Source organism: Ambystoma mexicanum, chromosome 10 (genome assembly GCF_040938575.1).
Source record: "Ambystoma mexicanum isolate Mex_15411 chromosome 10, UKY_AmexF1_1, whole genome shotgun sequence".
Lineage (NCBI taxonomy): Eukaryota > Metazoa > Chordata > Amphibia > Caudata > Ambystomatidae > Ambystoma > Ambystoma mexicanum.
The window spans coordinates 597,214,410-597,227,456 of NC_090932.1; the positions used below are offsets into that span (position 1 = coordinate 597,214,410).

At 44.0% G+C, this 13,047-nt stretch overlaps 1 protein-coding gene across 2 annotated transcripts in view; it reads right to left on the bottom strand.

Moving 5' to 3' along the window:
• SCG2 (secretogranin II) overlaps positions 1-13,047 on the bottom strand; it is a 240,645-nt gene that overhangs the window by 136,416 nt on the left and 91,182 nt on the right. The window contains exon 2 of one of the 2 annotated variants that reach the window (XM_069618151.1): positions 10,591-10,714. The exons of the other annotated variant lie outside the window; for it this stretch is intronic. The gene's annotated coding sequence lies outside the window, so the exon portion shown is untranslated. The remainder of the gene's footprint in view (positions 1-10,590; positions 10,715-13,047) is intronic. 2 annotated transcript variants of the gene reach the window in all.

The following is a 13,047-nucleotide window of genomic DNA, read 5'->3' on the forward strand; positions in this document are numbered from 1 at the left end:
AATGCACATGAAACAGGCCTAGTGTCAATGACTGCAGAACCTCGAACCAAAGCAGTAGAGAAGCAGAGACTGCTGCCATAAAAACCTTCACAACAGATATTGTAAGAAAACAAGAAGAATTAAGAGGAAAACCAACAGAAGCAGTCATATTAGAAATTCTTGAGAAAACAAAAGCCAGCTCAGAGAAACTCTCTGCACAAACACAACTGATAGCAGACTCGTTATTCCCATACATAGCAAGAGCGAGGAAACTACAAGAGGAACTGAAGAACTAAACCACAAAGACTGTATTGCCAAGCACACATGTCCTAACACAAGGGACAAGTACCAAGTCTACAATACAGCCATACACCGGACCAGCGTCAGGCTGGTTGGCATGGGAATTTGCACGCAGCAGAGAAAAGATGCACGAGGACCAGGAAAGAGCTGCCAGACTCTTGTCCACTCAAATGGCGCAGATGAGGAAGCCTGCACCATGGACCAGGATACCTGAAAATCCTCCAGCAGGAAAAGCCATATCGATGCATTCAGGGATGTAGTTATAGCCAACTACAGGAAAACACTAAGAATCAAGAGAAGCATGTATGAAGATGACAATGAACTAAACGATTACCTGGACATCACAGCACATCGGGGAAACATCATTTGATACCAGTACATGAAAGAAGTTGGAAGACGAAATTCAGAAGGAGAATGCTTTGTGCACTTTTACCGTACAGCATGGGGAAGTCCAAGATCTTCGTAGCTGTAGAAATTGATATCCCGACAGCACACTGTCTCTCACACGTAGCAATGTGTAAGACCAGAGGCCAGTTCCTGGGAAGTGACGCCTCATTGATATGGGCAACTGAAACAGCTTATCCCGATGAAGATGATTATGTCCAGGACATTAAGATATAAATAAAATATCATTCATTCATTCACTGACATATCTAGGCCAGGTGGTTTTGTTCACTGACATTCAGAATATTAAAATTCAATAGGGGCTATATAGCTAGACGTTAACCTTGTCATATTTTCTTAAAGTACTTTCCTTAGGGTTTGGTCTCAGTTCATGGTGCACATACATGGGTCAATAAGCAGGCCAAAACACACAATTCCTTTGTATACATGAATATAAACTTTTATTTTATTAAAACATTTTGGTGATGCTGTTTCTTTCTTCCTTACTTTAGTTTCCCTGTATGTGCCTCTGATGTGTATGCATTGTGGGTCTTCATATGTATTGTTTGTCTCGGGAGGATAGCTTAGGGGCAACGTGCTTCTTTTGGAAGCAAGATGACACAGCACGTGATAAAAACCTATCATATCATATAATATCATATCTAGCACAAGTGTGTAGTAAGTCATGAATTGTTAGCTAGTTATTACATGTTTAACATTACTCAAAACTCTGATAAGGTAGCATTCATTATTGTACTATTCAAAATGACAAGATTATAAATGTTGTACTTCTATGGCGCATGCTGCAGCCATTGCCTATGTTTATGTATGATTAGGTTCCTGTATTAACAACAACACTCCAATAAAATGGACTTCATTACAACGTTGCCGGTCCAAAAACAACGGTGCCGGTAAGCTTACCGGCACTGTTGGTTCTGGACTGTCAAAGTACAAGTCTAGTGGGTGGGTAGTCTAGTGGGTGGGTGCCCTCCCACCCAGCAGGTCTGACTTGCTGGGTGGACCGGCACCCGCCCACAGACTTTCACGGAAGCACTGGCACGGTTATTACTGGTGCCGGTATTTCCATGGTACCCATTTCCATAGAGTCCTAAAGAACTCTATGGGAATCGGGAAGAACATATTACCGGCACCTAGCTCCCGGTCCAGGGAAGCTGGGTGCCGGTAAGTGTATACAAGTCTGGCGACAACTTGTTACGCTCACCTGGCTCCCACAGGGGCGTCGATCTGAACTGGACAGCTGCGGCCTCCACCAATGTGACGCATAGTGCCGAGATGACGGACTGGACTGGCCCACCTAGCTTCGTTTGCTTGGCCCGTAGGAATATTCTTCTGCAAATGGAGAAAGGGAATTAACCACCCGTGGAGTTGAGCGTTAACCCTCCCCCACTCCGCTGTTCTCCCCACTGATCACCTTTGATGTCCCCTCTTATAGTCTCACCTGATGGTTTGGAAAGATGAGCTCTCCATCCTGCATTGAGCGCAGGGGCGCGTTGATAACCAGTTGCTTCACTGGCTCGAAGGAATTGGTGAGTTCCAGAACAATATTGACTCTGAGATTCCCGGCAAGACGCCGTAAGTATGTAGTTCGTAAGAGTTCAAATGTCTCACTTTCACTCTTGTCCGATTCCTTGCAGGTTGCAGCTTGAACCTAGCAAAGAGTTCCTCGTGGCTACCGGTAATGATTTGTATTATCCAACACAGTTCGATAAAATAATGTCAATATGTAACCTGTTGCTTTCTCCCTTATTCAGGCACCTAGAGAAAATATGAAGTCTCGGGGAATAATGCCTCCGGTGGTAAAATCAGGTAAGTCTATTGTGGTGAGGAGGTTTCCCCTTATTTGTACCTTTGTTTCACCTTGCTGTCCTTTTGTTTACCCTTAGGGGCCGGGGTTCGGCGAGGATGCAGTGGAAGCTGCGCCGACCCGTGAAGAGGAATAGTACCCCCGGTGGTAAAATCAGGTAAGTCTATGGGGGGTATCTAATATTGCCTCTGTGTATTCCCTTGGCTCACCTTGCTGTTCTTGTCTTCCCCTTAGGTGCCAGAGTGCAGCGGGAACATGCAGAAGGATGCAGTGGAATGTGAAGATGCTGCGAAGGCCGGTGAGTTCAGTGCGGCACTGCTGCAGGCGAGGCGACACGCATAAAATAACTTCTTTCTTCCAGCTCGAAGGCGCGATGGATCGGGAATTCAGGTAGGGATCGAAGGTATTGCTCTTGTTCTAACCTTTTCTCCTTCTCTCCCCTTTTTCTAGGAGCTCCGGACTCGAGGCGGGCGTGGCAGAAGACTGGATGCAGACTTGCAGGCACAGTGAGCGTTACGCTGCTGGATGCAGAATAACGCGAAGCGTGTGCTGCTCTTCGGGCGTGGTTTAAATAGCCTCCAAAGTAGTCCCAGGTAAGTATTCCTCGCCAGCCCCACTGGTTTGGATGGTCCCAATTTTTTGGGACTCTCTGGTGGCCTTTGTACAGTTATCTTACCAGGTTTCCACCTACAGATGGTAGGCATTCATATTAGTTTCCATTCTCCTCAACTACTCTGGTGATACGTTCTGGAACTTCACATTTTATGGCAGGTCTTTCAACCACAGGTGTGGCACTTATCTTCCTTCATATCACATTTGCACTGATCTGCTGTAGGTCTTCGCTCAGACTCATGTTTGGTACTCCAGACAGGTAATTATCTGAATCTTGTACCTTTGGAATCTCCACCCAATCCCATCTGGTTATAGCTCCAACCTCTGGGTTTTAACGGATTCCACTTGCAATTAACCTTCTCTGGCTTCTTAGCCAGTCTTTCTCTAGACCGGGTTTTTCAGGTTGTGGCTAGGTCTCTCTCCAGACCTTGAGATTTTAGCCTTTTCACCTTGTCTTTCCTCAGATTTGAACCTTGTGTGTGTTCCACTGGTTGTGATAGGTATGTATCCCCGCTTGTCAGGGTCCTTGTTAGGCAAGGCATTTAAATGCTCCCCCTGCAAGGGGCAAGTCTCTCCTATGTGTTCCTTGGGGTTTCTGATGGAGGTCCAACATATGCAAATCTCTAGTTCCTTCAAGGTGAGGAGGCATACATGCTTCAATCCCCGGACTGGGCTTCCCTTCCAGGGCTTCCCTTGAACATAACTTTCAGTCCATGGCGCTGTAGTCATTGCTAGATTGTTTCAGGGTTCCACCAGGCTCTCCCGCTCCTAGGTACCTCCTCATTCACAGTCTTCCTTTGTAGCATGGTGAGCTAAGGCAAGCATGTCTGCCTTCACTGCGATCATCGCCAGCTCTGAGCTTTCCCAACCCATTTCATAGTTCTCTGAGAGGGGATGAACTTCCTCCCTTCCTCCCACATGTTAAGCCCTCTGGATGTTTACACTAGAAGACTTTACTGGTTATTCTTAACATTCCAACTACTTCCCATTATGAAATGGTTATTGACTTGATTCTGTAATTGGTAACATAGCTGTACTCTAATAAGCCTAAACAAGGAGTTCAGGTAAGTCCAGTGTTTGGCACTATCATGGAAGTGTTTGGGCACAGAAATCAAGTTCACGCGGTTCCACCCCATGCACTCCTTGCCAGGTCAGTGGGGTCTAGGGACTCCTGGCACACGTCAAACAAACTCGCCGACTCCCCAGTCCGACTCCAGGAAATCTGTTGCAGCATTCCATGAGCATTGTCTGGACTCTGGTTTCTCTGTTGCGCTCTTTTCTCAGAGCCTCATCCAATCACACATTGGAGAAGACTGCCAGTTCATGATTTGCCTTACAATTAGGTATTGCTCCCCTGATCAGTTGCACTATTGCCATCACTTTATGGAAGATTGCATAGTTTAGGGATTCAAGCATGGTTTCCAGATATGGAATTTTCTTGGATGGTAGTTCATCCAATCTTTCTTTTTTTATTTTAGTTTTCATTTGTATATAATCCAAAAATAGATTTTTACAAAAAGAAGCAGAAGATATTAAATAAACATTTCATTCATTCGATTAAGTTGAAAATCATGTCTATTTGTCTTGAGTCAGAGAGGTTATCAAAATCTTTAAGTCTTTAAGGCCTCTGCTGCTTTTGTAGCAATTCATTCAAGAAAGTTCTTCTGAGTAACTACAGCATTGCAGGCATTAAGGGGAACAGCTCCTTAACTATGTATTGCATGATGTTGACCGTCACCAATAGCTATGATGTTCTGTCCCCTCCTATCAGTTTTTGCCAGCATAGGTCTTCGTCCCTAACAGAAAAGCTCGATAAGGTGCCAAGCAGATATTTGAGACGGATATTTTGAGTCGCTGGGCATACCAGGAGCAGATTGCGAATAGTTTCTTTGATCGAAGGGTGATTGCAGAAGTGGCAAAAATTTGTCGCTGCTAGTCCTCTAATTGCCAAGATTTCTTTGGCTTTGAGCAGATTCAGCCTAATTCTCATAAAGGTATTTCGAGCCCGTCTATTTGGGAATAGTTTGATATAATTCTGTAGGACCTCCAATTTTTTTGAAAGTCTGAGGGAGATGTTTGGTAAATTTGTTTTTATTGGCAGTTTCAAGTGTTAATATCCAATCAAGTTCTTTTATCTTTTTTATGGTTTTTATTGGGTTGTTTATAAGTTCTTCCTCAGAACTCTCTGCATCTGCTAAAAAAGCTAGATTCTCTGTCTTCCATCTAGTCAACATGACACAGAAAGAGTCTGTCATTTCTTGGTTGATCAGCTTGTAAATGTGGGTAGTCTCTGGCAATCTGCATTTCCTGTATAGCATAAGTCGTGGCAGGTTACTGTGGTCTTTAGCGATTTGAGGCTGAGTTCACGTCTGATCAAGGCTAATGGAGTGGATTTAGGAAGACCTAGCACCGTTCTCCAAAAGTTTGCTTTCAACTTTGGCCAGAGGTCAGTCGGTAAATTAGGCATAGCATCCACCCCATAAGGTAGAACCGGAATCACCTTTTTTTTTTTTTATAGAAGTCACAAACTGGAATAGTCAAAAAGCGGCCATACTTGATGTCGATAGCTTTCCCTTGAGCAGTGAGTGTTTTTGTTGTGTTGTGCAGGGTGCTTTGCATGGCTTTTTCTTTCCCAGAACTGTCGAGGGTTACCCCTAAGTATTTAAAGTCGATTACTCTTTCAACTGTAGTTGAGCCCAAACAAAGGATCACCTTATCCTTTTTCGTGATTGTTTTTTCAAATATCATCATTTTGGTTTTTCCTTCGTTGATGTCCAAGTTGTTCTCCGCCATATATTGCTGTAGGTTATTCAGTTGACGCTATAGGCCTATTGGTGTAAAGTCTATAAGAATTAGGTCGTCAGTGTAGAGTAAGCGACCGATCTTCTCTCCATCTATTTTAGGGGGAAAGGAACGTATTCGTTTTTCCGAGTCCTGGAAATCACCTAGATAGGTCCAAAACAAGACTGGGGCCAAAGGACAACCCTGCTTCACACCTCTGGCTGTTTTGATCTTCGCCGAGAGGGACCCCTGGTGGTTTATGCGAACTCGCATCGAGGTGTTGGAGTATAAAGCTCGTATTGGCTCCAGGATGTTTTTTGGACAATTCCAGAAAGACAGTTTCGACCATAATCTAGCTATGTCAACTCGATCAAAGGCCTGGGAGAGGTCCACAAAAACTACAAACAGTCTAGGTCTTCCTGCTAAAACATTACTTTTTAGGGTACTGAGGGTAAGGATGTTAGCGTCTACGCTCATGTTCTTTTTGAATCCTGTTTGCAGGTGGTCTTGGCAAGCGGCATTGGATGCCCAGGTTATGTATTGGCGAAGAAGTAAAGATCCAAACACTTTACCTATCGACTCTAAAAGGGCAATAGGGCAATAATTAGCTGGATCAGCGTTGTTACCCTTTTTATAGATGGGAATTACATTTGCTGTATTCCAAGAAGATGGAATCGTTCTTGAGTCTGTAAATCGATCAAAAATCTTGCTCAATAAGCTGGCCCAGGCTTCAGGATGAGTTTTCAGGTCAAGATTTAATATACCATCGGGACCCGGGGCCCTGGAGGCTTTTAGTTTTTTTATTAGGTCAAGGATGTCAGCCTTGCTGTCTAGTCATATCCAGTGCAAATCTAAACTCCTAGGTCCTAAAATCTCGGTATTAGGTGGTAAGAAAAGATTTGTAAAGTAGATCTCCCAAGTTCGTTCTCCAATTCCGTTCTGTAAAGAAGGTAAAGGACCAGTTGATGTGGAGCGAAGCAAAGACCAAAAGTCTTTGGCATGGTTACCATTCATGGCTATGAGAATGCTTTCTGCGTCGTGTTGATATAATATACTTCGATGAGCTCGCAGCCATGCTTTATATACTTTTTTAGCCTCAGTAAATGCAATTAAAGCGGAATTTGGGTCTAGTTTCTTGGCATTTCTCATGGACCTCCTTAATTCATGCTTTCTATCTACCACCAGTGTTATCAAAGATGTGCTTTATTTGCAAGTCTTGGTGTTTTGGCTTCCACGACTGGACTTTATAGGCTGTTAACAAAGGAGTATAGTCAACCTGAGTTAGATCTTTGTTCTCAGCCAAATCGTTGTTTTTAGCTATCAGAGTTTTAATAGCACCCTCTGATAGTTTTAACCTGGTCCCTTGGTTGTTAGATTCTATGCGAGTGGACATGTTCGCATAAGGAGCACTTACTGAGGCCCAAGTTGTTTGAAGAAGCTTATGGTCATTAGCCAAGGTCCTCACCACATCAAAAGTTAGAAATGATTGGAGAAAGGGTTGTGACACAAACATGTGATCAATCGTTGAACAGGGCTCTTCTCTTTCCCAAGAAGGGATATGGCTCGGGTTGGGAAAGACTGAGCAAGATTGAAGAAACCTCTTGACTTCATCAATTTCAGCCATTGTGGGGCCCGTAATTCAAAAGGCGTTTTCTTGGAAGACGTTGTACTTCTATCTCCTCCTTTTTTTTGTTCCTGAGCGTTCAAGTCTCCACATATGATAATGTGGACAACTTGATGGATGACCAATGCTTCATCAATTTCCTGCTCCAGCATAGAAAGGAATTGAGCACATTCTGATCGTTTGTTGTTTCATATCAAGTCGGGTAACCATCTCAGGGGGGTGTTGTGGGATCGTGGATGGCTATCTTTGTCGTTGGAGGGTTAAGGCTTTTGGGAGCCATGACCACATGGTTTGGTCTTTCTATGCTTCAATATTACCATATTAAGGAGGCCAGCAGGCCTAAGGGAACCCACCTCCTTCACCCTCAGGGAGGCATATTGGGCAGCGCTCGCACAAGCCCTGTCTGTAGCAGACTGCTACTCCCATGTCAGTATACAGAGTTCAGGGAATTCACCACAACTGGCAAAGTGAAAATGTGTAACAGGGCAATGCTGGCATATATTATTGAGACAGGCCTTGGTTTTCTTTGGACGTAGCTAGTATTGAAATATGTTTGCAAAAAGCTCTTGTGTACTGCCTGTGACCTGGCATCTACATCCCTTGCTTCTTCAATCTCCCTCTTTGCATCATTACTCTCTATTTTGCACCCTAACTCTCATTTCACAGGCCCACTTCTTTCCTAGCCACCTCATTCACTCTTCATGCGCCCTGTAAGGAACGCATGGTGGCAACAGTAAAGACAGACTCAAGTGATCACAGTTCAAGGGTGTTTATTAAATTGTACGCGGGTTGGAAAAACACCTAATCTAAATCTAAATCTAAGATGGGAGCAAACGTGGACCATCAAATGAAAGTAAGGCAGTCGAAGTGGCGTTGTGTCAAATATAAAAGGGGCCTATACTAAGAAACCTATTGCCAAACCTTACAACTAATCCAAAAAGGGTGTGGGTTAGTTTTCAAGAAAAGAAAGAAGTGTTTACAAATAATATGTCAGGATGCGGTAGATTGGGTCTCCCTTCCCCATGTTTTGAGCATGGGGTAAAGTTGGGTCTTGGAGCACAGTAAAGTCTCAAGCTTCCCCAGCACAAGATGACAGTTCTGTTCAAGTTTATCAGGAGCGTCAATGGCCAAGTCTTGCTTATTTTCAAAGAGTCTTGCCTTCGAGGGTCTGACGTTTTCAAATAACAAAAGTTCCTTCAACAAAATGAAAGTTCATTTCTTGGTTTCACTTAGGGTGAGGATTCTTCATCCCTAGGCCCCCCTCTTCCGGACTAGGATCCCAAAACAGTCCTTATCAATATCAAGGCCTTCAGTGTTGAGTTTCCTGTTTCTGAGGGCCTGATAGGTTCACAAAACAACTAACAAACATAAAGTTCTGTTCTATATATCTCTCGGGTGATGGCTTCACCCATGGGTCGCCCTCTTCCGGGCGCAGACCCCTCTTTGCTTTCAGCCTCCCTCCACTGGGTTCACTTTGGCTTCAGCCTCCCCCCACCGGGTTCACTATGGCTTTTCCAGTATTCACCAATCTTTCTCAGGTGATGGCTTTACCCCTGGGTCCCCCTCTTCCGGGCGCAGACCCCTCTTAATTTTTAGGAGACAGTGTAGAGAATGGGTTCCAGAATATGAACACTCCAGTGCTGGGCTTTGTTTTTGATTGTAACATGTGGTAGTATCTTTGCAAGGTCACGGGTAATGAGAGGTAAACCCGATACCTCCTTTGGAGAAAATAGTCCTGGTTACCTTGCAATAAAAAGGTTGTTTGAGTGACCCTTTAATAAGGTTCTGATGCTTGTTGCTGTGCAGTATATTTTTAATTTTAGTATAGACAATAGTGTCTAGAACAAGTGGTCAGCTGACACATGTTTCAACCCATACAGGTCTTTCTCAAGGCTGTTATTGTTTACAATGGGATGCAAAGAGGTTCAATCATGCCGTTGTATTACATGTTGAGACAAGGCATTATATTTACACCCATTTGTGAAAGATAGTGGCAAAGTGACATGGTGTGCGTTTTAACAACGATTAAATCATATTGGGAGTTGGAGACAAGACAAACAGTGTATTGCATTCACCATGGTTACAGAATTGAACAAGTGAAGGAAGGAACATAGTTGGACGGGGAGAAAAGAAAGGAGAAAACAGGGGAATTGGCATTAATTTGTGGTCTGTGGTGTCGTAAAAAAAGAGTAGAGAGAAAAACACTACAATGTAGTCTCAGTGGTTCTTACCAGGTCGGGTATGTGGGGGAGTGTATTCTCCCACTGAAAGTGTGTAACGCCGGATGGCAAGGTCTGAGGGTATTCAGCATAGGTTCTAGAGGCTGAGGGTTGAAAAGACAGGAATTGAAAGGAAATTCCTAGTCATCGTTGGAGTGCGAAAAACTAAGCTGGGTTGGGCAGTGTGGTGGCCAGTGAAGGCGAGGAAGGCTGCTAAAGTGTGCGTGCCTGGTGAACACTTAGGAGTCCGAATTGTGTGGTATAGGACGGCTAGAGAGCACCTAATGGGTTTGGAGTCCACGTCTGTACGTGGTAGCCAATGTTCTTATGAAGAGAATCAAAGTGGAGCCTTTAGCGAATGAGGCTGTGACTTGTCAGCCCTGAGAGTGGGTTAGAGGCTGTCTGCCAGGGTTAGTAGAGCCTCCAGAGGTCTTCTCTGGGATCTGTGTTTAGGGCGGACCTATGAGTAATACTTCGGTGTTCTATGGTGTGTGGAGGTTGACTCTGTGAACAGAAGATTCCACTGTGAGTGACATTTATAACCGCGGTTTTAAAATTGCCTAGAAATGAAGGTAAGGCCGTGACTATTATCTGGCTAGGTACGTGTTGGTGAGTGTTTACCATAGCAGGCAAGGCCTCTAGCTAACTGAGTGGCAGGTCAGTGTCTAAACTGATCTATAGGGGAGAAAGCTGTTGGTACTATGCCCTAGTGAAAGAGTGATCGTAGTGCAAGAATATGATAAGTTTCCAACAAAAACCAATTTCAACAGTGTTCTGTTGCTAATGGAAGGAAAATACATTTCTAAAGCGGGTGGTTAGTGTGCTCTATAACCGAGAATAATTATCGGGCCGTTTCCCGATCTTACCTGTTGCCTTTTCGTAGCGACTGCACCCTTTCTACATGCCACAACAGAAGAGACCAGAAACAAACTGGTTGAAGAACAGGTCACTAGTCGGGTTCACCAAATGTGGTACCTGCTCAATGTGCCCCTATGCCAAAAGAACGACAAACACAACATTTTTCAACTACAAAGAGTACATAATATTAGATCACATAAACTGCAGGACCAAATTTACAATCTATGCCATTGTGTGTGTATGCAAAAAGATCTACGTTGGGAGTACCATTAGGGAACTATGTGTGAGAATAAGCGAACACGTAAATAACATTCACTCACAGGACCCTAAACTACCCCTAACAAGTCACTGGCAGAAACAGCATCAAATGGATGACAAAAGACAGATCCGCTTCATTGGGCTACGAACTATCAGATGTGGACCAAGAGGCGGAGACGGAGAACGCAAACTACGGTAGAAGAGGTGAAAATGATTTGTCAATTCAGATGTACCAAAAATGGGCTCAATTCGGACCATGATTTTAATGTCTTTTTATGATGTGATTAAATCAGTTTGAAAATGAAGCTCCAAAAGCTCCATAATTGACTAGGTTCCCCTTGCACTGCATCCATTAAGGGCTTTCTTGCCCCCTTTCCACATGCTAAGTACTAGCAGTAATTTTGCTTCCTGGCATTATGCCTTCAATTCACTTTCATGTCCCCTGGTTTTGGTTTCCCCCTGAACCTCCACCATGGCTGTGCTACCCGTCCCCATTCAGACATTCTACAATTAGGTCCCTTACTTTTGCTTCCAGAGCCCCAGCTAGGGCCCCTTTATTCTTTAGAGTAATTTTGCTTCCTGGCACTATGCTATCAATTCCTTTCATGATCCTTGGTTTTGGCTTCCCCCTGAACCTCCACCTTGGCCATGATACCTGTCCCCAATCAGACATTCTACCATTAGGTCCCCTACTTTTGCTTCCAGAGCCCCAGCTAGGGCACCTTATCATTTATCCTTAATTCATGATTTAGGATACCGCACTGCATATACATAACAGGCTCATTCCTTCTAACTTAACACTTTAAACTGTTTCAAGTCAACTGGCCAACTAGCTTTGATTTAATCTGACCGCTACTTCTCCTGGCCCCAGGCATAAGAAGGCACAGAGTAGACATCAATAGGAGCAATGCGCATGCGCCTGCATTTCCACTCTCAGATGGAACACTACTTTCCTACCCCTGCGCATGCGCTGTCACCTCCAGATGCTTCCTATATGCACGTGCGCACACAGGGAATTCAGAACGAGGACTGTGTTCGTGCTGCACAGTCATTGTAGAAGTCGCTACGAAAAGGCAACAGGTAAGATCGGGAAACGGTCTGATAATTATTCTCGGTTATAGAGCCCCCTAACCACCAGCTTTAGAAATCTATTTTCCTTCGATTAGCAACACAACACTGTGTTGAAATTGTTTTTTTTGGAAACGTATCATATTCTTGCACTACGATCACTCTTTCACTAGCGCATAGTGCCAACAGCTTTCTCCCTTATAGATCAGTTTAGACACTGACCTGCCACACTTGCCAACACGTACCCAGCCAGATAATAGTCACGGCCTTGCCTACATTTCTAGGCAATTTTAAAACCACGGTTGTAAATGTCACTCACGGTGGAATCTTCTGTTCACGGAGTCAACCTCCACACACCATAGAACACCGAAGTATTACTCATGGGTCCGTGCTAAACACAGATCCCAAAGTAGACCCCTGGAGGCTCTGCTAACCCTGGCAGACGGCCTCTAACCCACTCTCAGGGCTGACAAGTCACAACCTCATTCGCTAAAGGCTCCACTTTGATTCTCATCATAAGAACTTTGGCGACCACGTACAGACGTGGACTCCAAACCCATTAAGTGCTCTCTAGCCGTCCTATCCCACACACTTTGGACTCCTAAGTGTTCACCATGCACGCCCACTTTAGCAGCCGCAGCCTTCCTCGCCTTCACTGGGTTTATACTAAGGGTGTGATAGTCAAAAGCTGCAACTCATTTCAATGCAAATTGATTCAACTGTGTAGTACAAATCCACGACAAACACTACTTTTTGCCTAGTCCTGGATAGATGTACACTAAACAAACATGCACTCTTGTTTTAGTAATATCTAGTGCAGCTTTTTATATATTGCTGCCACATTTATTATTTTGAGTAGTCGCGGGATAGTTTAGCTATTTCCCTCTATAAAGGTATGCAATTCCCATGCAAAAGAACAACAGTGGACAGTGAGTACAAAAAGAAATAGTCCACAAAACTTCTTACATCATCCAAGAAAATAAAATGAGTACAAGGATATGCATCTCATAGCAAATAAGAACAGGAATACACATACATGTATAATATTCTAATACATGTTGGTATCCTAGTGGTACATTATAGTCTTTGACCGATGTTAACAACCAGGATGAGCATATGCTCTATTTGAAAGACGCTAC